General features: G+C 47.1%; 1 protein-coding gene across 1 annotated transcript in view; it reads left to right on the top strand.

Moving 5' to 3' along the window:
* LOC125033351 (nephrin-like) overlaps positions 1 to 10,000 on the top strand; it is a 192,636-nt gene that overhangs the window by 45,382 nt on the left and 137,254 nt on the right.

Raw genomic sequence — 10,000 nt, 5'->3', positions numbered from 1 at the left:
ACTACTACAGTACACCAGCTTCCTATATAATCCCAAATAATCCGTTCTGTCAGATGGACTTGTTCGTACGCCGTAGGTCTGGGATCGCTGTTCAGATAAGGGAAGCTCGTGTGTTGTTTAAGATGATGGGTGACCGGGCCTCAGAGAGAGAGTCCGTTAACAGGGGTGGTAGGCTTGGACAACGGCACAGGAAATCAGTCCGTACATCTTTTATCACGTTAAATGGACTGAATATCACTGTACACATTACATGGCCAATCAAAAATGAATGCGTCATTGGAAATATGTTTTAGCAGGATTACCACTACAGGAAAATTCAAATTACACACTCACATGCTGATATTACTTTGAAATGGTTTATTGGATGAGAATGCTATCACTGTAAGAATATTTAAGGAGAGATTGAGAGAGAGAGAGAGAGAGAGAGAGAGAGAGAGAGAGAGAGAGAGAGAGAGAGAGAGAGAGAGAGAGAGAGCGAGAGAGAGCGAGAGAGAGAGCGAGAGCAAGGGAGAGAGAGAGAGGGAGTCTGATAGATAGATATTTGCATCAGACAATATGGAGACAGTAGTTTCAATACATGTAGTAAATGATAACCATAGTTTCCATTCGTCGAGCACATGTGTTACACTCCAATACGCGAGATTAATATATCTGCTTTAAAGTAGATAATGAAATTAATTTACGAGGCTAATCTTATGAAAGATATCTTTTGCAGCGAAGAAGTAAATTCAGATTAGGGCGCAGAATGAACACAAACTTGTGCATCGACACGTTCCGCTCTGCAAATAAATCTGAACTTCATACAGGGCTTGAATAATGTTATTGTCAGCGTCGCGCGAATGGGTGGTCGTTGCCTCAAGCACCACTGGAAGCGCTATGAAAATATTGTGCTTTCCCCGAAGATCTAATTCCATGAGGAAAAAAAGGATTCCAGGATAATTGCTTTGTGAACACGCACGCACGCACACACACACACACACACACACACACACACACACACACACACACACACACACACACACACACACACACACACACACACACACACATACACACGCACACGCACACATATATATAGACAGGGAAAATGTATTTCCCTCCAAGCACACGCCCCATAAACAGGTAACGGACCTAAAGAATCCAATAACGACGCCAATTTATGAGATAATGAGAAGAAACGGCGAAGACAGCAACCGCAAGCTGTTGATGATTACGGCCTGGCATCCAGTGTTGCTTTGTGAAGGAAACTGTTAGATAATGATGGGTGTCTTAGCGGGCCTCGTTGCCTTCGCTCTCTTCTCTCCTTCACTTTCGTCTCCTCTCTCCGTCTCTTTTGTCTTCCTTCTTTCTGTCTTTCGTGGTGAGGGGTTTTGTATTCCTTTGCTGGCTCTAACCATGGCTAACGTTTCGTGTGTTCTTTGCATTTTGATGTGTTTTGTTCCGATAGTTTTCATTCCGAAGACTGTAACTGTCGGTAACTGTACCACAAACATTTTACATCTGTTGTATGTTCTCTTCATTTTCCCAAAAAGAAATGTTAGGCCCCCCCCCCCCCTCTCCTTTGACTAACTATTGCATCTATAATGGCATTAGATAACATTATGCGAAGCCTTCTTGAATTAACAACGTCTGTGACAATATTAATTTCCACATCCGTTTTTTTTTTTTTTTTTTTTTCATCATGCATAATTGCATTCTTTCCTTCTTGGTTTTGCAGTATATTCAAATTTTGCGTCTTTTAAATCCATCCTTCATGAATAGTAATGCCCTGTGTTTTGCTTTTTCCTTTTCTCCCATTTGCATCAATGCTTGCTACTCATTACAGAGTCGAGCATTTCTTGTCCTCCTCCTTTCCCTTTTTTATTCTTGTTGTCTCTCTCTTCATCCCTTTACTTGGATGTTGGGATTCTTCACCCTTTTTTCTGAGTCCTCACTACCTATAATATCATCCTCATTCTGTTTCCCTTCCTTCTCATTTTTTCTTCATTACTTTTCTTATTTTTTTCTCTTCTTCCTCCCCCCCTTCTCCTCCTTCTCCTCCTCCTCCTCCTCCTTCTTCTTCTTCTTCTTCTTCTTCTTCTTCTTCTTCTTCTTCTTCTTCTCTCTTCTTCTTCTTCTCCTCCTCTTCTCTCCTCCTCCTCCTCCTCCTCCTCCTCCTCCTCCTCCTCCTCCTCCTCCTCCTATTCCTTCTCGTCCTTTTCCTCCCCTCCTCCCTTCCCCCCCTCCCCCTTCTCATCGCCTCCTCCTCCTCCTCCTCATCGCCTCCTCCTCCTCCTCATCGCCTCCTCCTCCTCCTCATCATCATCATCACCTCCTCCTCCTCCTACTCCTCCTCCTCCTCCTCCTTCTCCTTCTCCTCCTCCTCCTCCTCCTCCTCCTCCTCCTCCTCCTCCTCCTCCTCCTCCTCCTCCTCCTCCTCCTCCTCCTCCTCCCCCCCCTCCTCAACGCCTCCGCAGCTCCTCTCCTCCCTCCTCCCTTTTCCTTTTTCCTTTTCCTCCTCACATTTTACGGTCGATAACTCGCCACCCCGTGTGTGTGATGGACTAATGATAGGGAAATCTACTTCCTAAACAGAGTTCGATATTTCATTTCAAAGAGGTTTTGTCGAACCATTTATTTGGATATTAAAGCTTATTCTCTTTCTGTCTCTGGTGCTAGACTTTTTCAAGGATGGCGTCTCGGGAAATGGGAAAAAAAATCGAGCTTTTAACTTATTACTCTTCCGGCGTGATGCAGGGTGTCGCGGAAATTCATGATGAACTTAAAATGCTTGTGACTATTTAACGCTGATAAAGAAAATTCCAGGCTCAAGTATCTGGTCCGCAGCGCCACCGTGAGAAAGTGAAAGGAATTCCAAGGCGATTGCTAAAGAATAATGAAATTACTTGCATAATTGCGATTTGATTAGGGTTCTTATGATTGCCATGCAGCCCCGACCTGATTGATCGGAGGCACCGGGACCGGCCTTTGAGAGCCGCCCTAAGATGCATGTCATGCCTCGGCCACGGTGGGTGCGGCAGCGGCGACCCTTCCATCATTATGTACTGCTGCAGCTCCCCGTCCGATGACCTGCTGTCGTGGGGCTTCGGTTTAATCTCATATATACGCTGCCCTCATTCCTGCCGGGGCGTCACTCGAGAACCGGTCTGGCTTACTAATTCACCTTGGGCCGTGATTTGCTTGTGTTAGCGCTCCGTGCTCTGTGCTCGGGGCGGCCTGCATTATGTGAGGCGGTCGTGAATGGGTGGTGTGAGATGTCGGCCTGTCGTGGGTTTACTAGGGTTGGCGTTGACTGTTTGTCTTGTTCAAATTCCTTTGTTTGCAAGTAATGGCTTGAGGAGCATGGTGATGCATGTAGGAAAATACGAGAAGGTTGATGTTTCATTCATTTGTCGACTTGATAATATGAATATGATACAATTGCAATGATATGACAGTCTAAAACTGTTGGAAGTTTAGTTTAAAACGTGCGGAGTGTGTGTAAGTTGGACTGTTACGTGCCTGTATTCATTCTCGTCGCGCTGCAGTCACACTCCCTCCTGCAAGGCGCAACGAACCTTTGTCAGCGTAATGAGCGTGAGGAGCCAGGTAGCTGATGGGTGCTAAGCTCTCGGGTCTTGACGAAGGCAATATAGCGAGCTTCCCCTCCCATGGGCACATCTTGACAGAGACGGTTTTTATTCCATTACCGTGTTATTTCCCCCGTCAAAACGCAACAACACCCGGGAGTTGAGGGAGGAGACAAGACCGTGAAATGTGTTCCTGGAAACTGTTGAGCGCATCTGAAGTCCCGTGTCCCTCGAGGCAGGAGCAGAGGATCGCAGCGAGGGAGATGTGACGCTCAGGGAAGGCGCCGTGATAAACTGTCTTGCGTCGGCGGCGATGCGGTGCTGCCTGGCCTGGTTTAGCGGAACTCGGCAGCCTCTCCCTTGTAAGAGCATTAGCTAGTTTCATCTACCTCGGCAAGAGGCTTTGCTTTCCTTATTTTTGTTACTTAGCATCCCCTGGTGCTGTTGTGGAGTTTCATGATGGAAGGAGAGAGACAATTTATGGTGAATAATACATACACAGTGAGAGAAGAGCAATAACAAGACTACTTAACGGTTTTGTTGTAAGGTTCAAAGACAAATTACCTTACTTAAAATAATTGTACCTGTTCTGTCTTAATGATACTAATATATTTCTAGTAAAAATAAGTGACAGTGGGATGATCTGTCAAAGCGATCAAGAATACGGCCAATAATGACAGAATTCACGAGTCAGAGAAACGGAGAGAGAGAGAGGGATGGAGAGAGAGAGAGAGAGAGAGAGAGAGAGAGAGAGAGAGAGAGAGAGAGAGAGAGAGAGAGAGAGAGAGAGAGAGAGAGAGAGAGAGAGAGAGAGAAGAATTAATAGAGAAGGGGGAGTAGAGAGAGACGGAGAGAAAAAGAGGGATGGAGAGAGAGAGAGAGAGAGAGAGAGAGAGAGAGAGAGAGAGAGAGAGAGAGAGAGAGAGAGAGAGAGAGAGAGAGAGAGAGAGAGAGAGAGAGACAAGAATTAAAAGAGAGAGGGGGGATAGAGAGAGATAAGGATGGAAAGACAGAGAGAGAGGGATGGAGAGAGAAAAAGAAGGATGTAGAGAGAGGGAGATGGATGGAAACAGAGAGAGAGGGAGACAGACAGACAGGCACAGACAGACACACAGACAAATATACATACATACTGACAGACACACAGACAGACAGGGAGACAGACAGACAGACAGACAGACAGACAGACAGACAGACAGACAGACAGACAGACAGACAGACAGACAGACAGACAGACAGACAGACAGACAGATAGACATACATACTGACAGACGAGACAGACAGACATGCAGATAGACAGACAGCGTCTGTATCTGAACACGCACGATGTTTAATGAAAACGAACAAGCTCTCAGCTAGTAGTGTTTATTAATTTCCTCGAATTACGGAAAGGATCTTTTTGTGGGAATGATTAACTCGGACGTAAATCATAGTAAATCTCCTGGGTGTAGAAAAGAACCGCAGCCTGGTATAGCGTGATCATGGCATACACTACATTAACAAATTTCCATTACGAATATTACCTTTGCTGATATATTCTCGTCATGAATTTCAGGGAATAATGCGACGCCATTTCCGCATATATGAATCGCTGGTCTTATATTATCTTCGGTAAAGTTAATGCTGTTTGCTTTTGCTGTTGTTATGACGGTTGTAGATATCTCTGTTTTATTCCTTTATTGCAACGAGTCTGCTTGTGTGACGTGATGGTACAGATGGAATTAATTCATCCCTTCTGATATAAGATCGCGTAAAGTCGAAATACCTACCTATCGCCTTTTTTGTTGTTCTTCCGTGCACTTGTTTCCTTTTTTTCCCCAGCCTTCTTGCTCTTATTTGCCTCTTTCTCTTTCCCCACAAGCGACAGCGTCTCCACGTCTTCTTTCTCTCTATCCCTTTACCTTTTCCTCGTCCTCTTCGTTCTCCTCCTCGTCCTCCCCTCCTTCCCCTCCTCCTCCTCCTCCTCCTCCTCCTCCTCCTCCTCCTCCTCCTCCTCCTCCTCCTCCTCCTCCTCCTCCTCCTCCTCCTCCTCTTTCCCTTTTCCATGCCCCCCCCCCCCTCCGTCCATTCTCTCTCGCCCGTCCCCGCCTCCGGCAGATGCTGGGAGGTGTAGGTTAGTGTCATCTGCATCGATCAGGAGCGAGATGATTATCCTGCCTGGAGGTCCACTAGACGTAACCTCGGGGTCACCGGGGAATCATTTATAAAACATGTGATCTCGGAACTGTCACATCCGCAGTCTTATCGGGCCGCACTTGGATTGGATTTCTCTTTGGCGGAGAATCGGCCTGGGCGAAGCTTGTTGGGTACAGAAGGTTTGCATGTCTTGAACAGTAGCAAAATTGATACAGGCTTGTATATTTGCGCGCGCGCGCATACACACACACACACACACACAGACACACACAGACACACACACACACACACACACACACACACACACACACACACACACACACACACACACACACACACACACACACACACACACACACACACACACACGTGTGCCTGTCTGCGTGCGTGCGTGCATGCGCCCGCGTATGCGTGTGCATGTGTGTATCTTCGTGTGTGTGTGAGTCTGTGAGATAGCCTGAAAATACGACGGCGCGATCACATTTATTCGTACAAAGGAATAACTTTTAGGTCGACTGATTAAGAAATGTTTTCAAGAAACCGATATTTACTGCTGCAGCTGGAATGGTTCTAACGGAAAATGAAAATCGCTTTGTGAGGAAAATAGTTACAGATAAAGTGACGCAAAGTTCCGGAACTGTCTTCAGTTTCTCATTAATGACCATTAGCAGATAGTAATTAGCCCCATTTGACCCTGCCCTTGACATGGACGACCTGGAGAGCAATTAAATGAACACCCATTTCCTGAAACTAGATTATTACCGAGAGAACCAACTTTAATCGTCTGCGGGAAAATGGAGCGGCGACGGCGAGTGTGACATCATCCCTCCGCAGACTCGGCCCCGCTCGCAAACACGCCGACGACTCGCCGCCATAACTACGTCGTTTGTGGGATAATGACGACGTTTATCCCAATTATTAATGCCGTGGAGGGAGAAACAAAGCCACGGAGGAGCCCGTGCCTCAATCATTAACCAATTATTGAATACCTGGTGCGTATGTCAGATATTATTTGGGGTCTTTGATCCGATCTTCGAGGCTGTCCCGCAGCGAGCGCGGCCTTTGTTTGGCAGCCGGGATGGAGAGGATGGGGGGGGGGGGCAAGAGGGGGGGAGGGGGAGGGAGATAAGATGGGGGAAGGAGATGGAAGAGGGGAGGCGAAGTAGGGGGGGGGAGGTGGGCAAGGATGATGAGGTGAGTGGAGAGGGAGGGAGATGGAGGAGGAGAGGGCGAGGGAGAGGAAGAAATGGGGCGAGGATGAGGGGGCTGTGGGAGGAGGAAGGGGAGGAAGGCGAGGTAGGAGGGAAGAGGGGAAGTGCGGAAGATGGTCAGGTGGGGGGGGGGGGGTGAAAAGAGGGCGAGGGAAGTATAGGAGGAGAAAGGAGGAGGAAGGCGAGATGGGGGAGGGGGGAGGGATGTGGAGGAGAGGGCGAGGAAGAGGAAGGGGGGAGGTCGAGGAGAAGGAAGATAAGTTCTTTGGGAGAAGAAGAGGCGTGGAGGGGGGGGGGGGGGGGACGTGACGTTAGGATAATGAACACTGGATGAAAGGGAAGAACAAATGAGAAAGAGAAGGAAGGAGAAGGAGGGGGGGAGGAGGAGAAAGAGGAAAATATAAGAGACGCAAGGAGAGTAGGAGGGAAAGTTGGAAGAGATGATGGAACGGGGAAGGGTAGAAGGTGAGGAAGAAGAGGATCGGGGAGAGGGGGGGGGGGGGGCAGTGAGGCAGATGAATGGACTGCCGAGGGGGGAGGGGGGAAGATGGGGGGAGACCTTTTGTTTTCGTAATTCCCGCTTAAGTGGTATTTAGGTTGAGCGATTTTATAGTTATTGTTATTGCTGGTATAATTTTCTATAACCTTATCTTTAAATTTTATACAATCTGAGGCAGCAGACAGCTAACCGTCACTCTCTCTCTCTCTCTCTCTCTCTCTCTCTCTCTCTCTCTCTCTCTCTCTCTCTCTCTCTCTCTCTCTCTCTCTCTCTCTCTCTCTCTCTCTCTCTCTCTCTCTCCTCTCCTCCCTCCCTCCCTCCCTCCCTCCCTCCCTCCCTCCCTCCCTCCCTCTCTCTCCCCCTCTCTCTCTCTCTCTCTCTCTCTCTCTCTCTCTCTCTCTCTCTCTCTCTCTCTCTCTCTCTCTCTCTCTCTCTCTCCCTCTCTCTTTTTCCCTCTCCCTCTCTCTCCCTCTCTCTTTTTCCCTCTCTCTCTTTCTCCCTCCCTCCCTCCCTCCCTCCCTCCTTCCCTCCCTCCCTCCCTCCCTCCCTCCCTCCCTCCCTCCCTCCCTCCCTCCCTCCCTCCCTCCCTCCCCCACCCCTACCCTACCTCCCCCTTGTTTATGTGAGAACGTGTCCTAGGGTAAAGGAAAATAAAGGAAAAACACCTAGAGGCCCGTCCTTTAGCCCAGCCAGTTACTCCTTCTCTCCCTTCACCCCTTTCACCCCACTCCCCCCTCCCCTTCCCCTCTCCAGAACCCGCCTGAAGGAGGGTTCAAAGTCAAGCGTGTAATCTACCTGTCCGACCCAAACCTTTCAGGAGTTTGGCCTCGGGCAGCACCTGGTCACCTGCGCGCTCGTGTTTCAGGGAGAAGTTGAATCTGGCCTAATTCTTTTGCCAGCTCGAACAGGGAAGCAGATGCCTGTATTGTTCGCTGAAACACTGACGTTTCGTGATATCTCGGGATGTCTCGTGATGTTTTGGAATTAATGGGCAGAGATCGAACGTGAAATGAAGAACCGGCTTGTTGATAATGTAAACGCTTCGCTGAGCTCACTGCATTCGCCCCAAATGGAGATTCACAGATTGTGCCGGAGGAGAGCCAAGGACGACTGAAGGATTGGACGAATATTGGGAGAATGCTTGTAAAGGATAAATGTTTGGTTTATTCATGTCACTTCAAGATAATGTGCGTGTTTGTGTTTGTATGTGTTTGTACATCACATGCACATCTTGTGTATGAGACTCTTCCAACCTTCAGAAAGCCTACTTTTATCTCTCTCCCCCTCTCTCTCCCTCTCCCTCTCCCTCTATCTCCCTCTCCCTCTCCCTCTCCCTCTCCCTCTCCCTCTCCCTCTCCCTCTCCCTCTCCCTCTCCCTCTCCTTCTCTCCCTCTCTCAATCCCTCCCTCCCTCCCTCTTTTTCTCTCCCAAAATATCTTCAGGAATGGAAATAAGGCGAGCGCAAGGAGGGTAACTAATTTACCAAGTGGAAAAAACATTTTTTTTTTCTCTGCCATTATCGAGAAGCAGTTAATGTAATTATTCTATCCCTTGACGCTTCCCAGTTCGGCCGAGAGATGGCGTCACCTCCAGAACGGGGCAAATTCACGATGGGAGTCTGTATAGTTTTTCTCCAATAGGAATTTTCTCGCGTAGAAACCCACTGTGAAGTTCGTATGACGTTCAGTTGCTCGGATTTTTTGTTACTTTTCTTTTTCTTTTTCTTTTAACGAGGTCACCTCAGTGTTGTTGTTTCCAACAATCTGTGTTTTTCTTTGAGCGTATTTTCTTTTCTTTTATTATTGCATTGTTGATTTTCGTTTTTACCTCGAATCTTTTACCGAAAAGTTAGGATATTTTTCTTGTTCATAGGAGATGGAAGAGAAACAGGCAAGGGACGCTTCCCTGGAAAGGGGAAGTTAAAATTGCAAGAAAAAGCGTCGCCTCAACAACTGATTTTGCTTTGTGATCCTGCGATTGTAAATGTAATTACATTAAATTAAATCGTTTATTAAAAAAAATAAATCCTATTTTCCATGAACTGTGAAGCCGATATCATCATATACACTACTTACATATAAGAGAGCATTATTATTATTTTTTTTATATGGCTATTACTCTCTTCCATCCCACTATCTCTCGCTGTCTGCTTTTCCTTCACCACACCTTGTTCCAGCGCCCTTGTTCGCTTCCTCTCCTCTATTCCTGTTCCGTTCCATCTCTCTCTCTCCCCTTTCTGGACTCTTTTATCTTCCATCACTCCCTTTTCTGTCTTCCTTTTATCTTCTATCACTCTACCTCCTTCCCCTAGCGGTTTATCTCTTTGTATGTCCACCCTTTCCACTTTCTCTCCTCTTTCTTTCTTTAATTTTCCTTTCTGCCGTTTGACTTTTTAAAGCTCTCTCTGGCCTTCCTTTTCTGCTGCTTGTAATACGCAGTTTTGTTTTTCTTTCTTTCTTTTTTACTTTCTTCCTTGTTTGACTTTATACATTGTATATATAGGTAATCAGTATCACAGCATTGTAGTTCCGTATAATGAAAAGGGGTGTCGTTATAAGTGAAAATGTATTTCTCGCCAAATCACA

Source organism: Penaeus chinensis, chromosome 16, assembly GCF_019202785.1.
Source record: "Penaeus chinensis breed Huanghai No. 1 chromosome 16, ASM1920278v2, whole genome shotgun sequence".
Lineage (NCBI taxonomy): Eukaryota > Metazoa > Arthropoda > Malacostraca > Decapoda > Penaeidae > Penaeus > Penaeus chinensis.
Note: the sequence above shows the minus strand (reverse complement) of the source record. Positions and strands in the feature narration are given on the sequence as shown.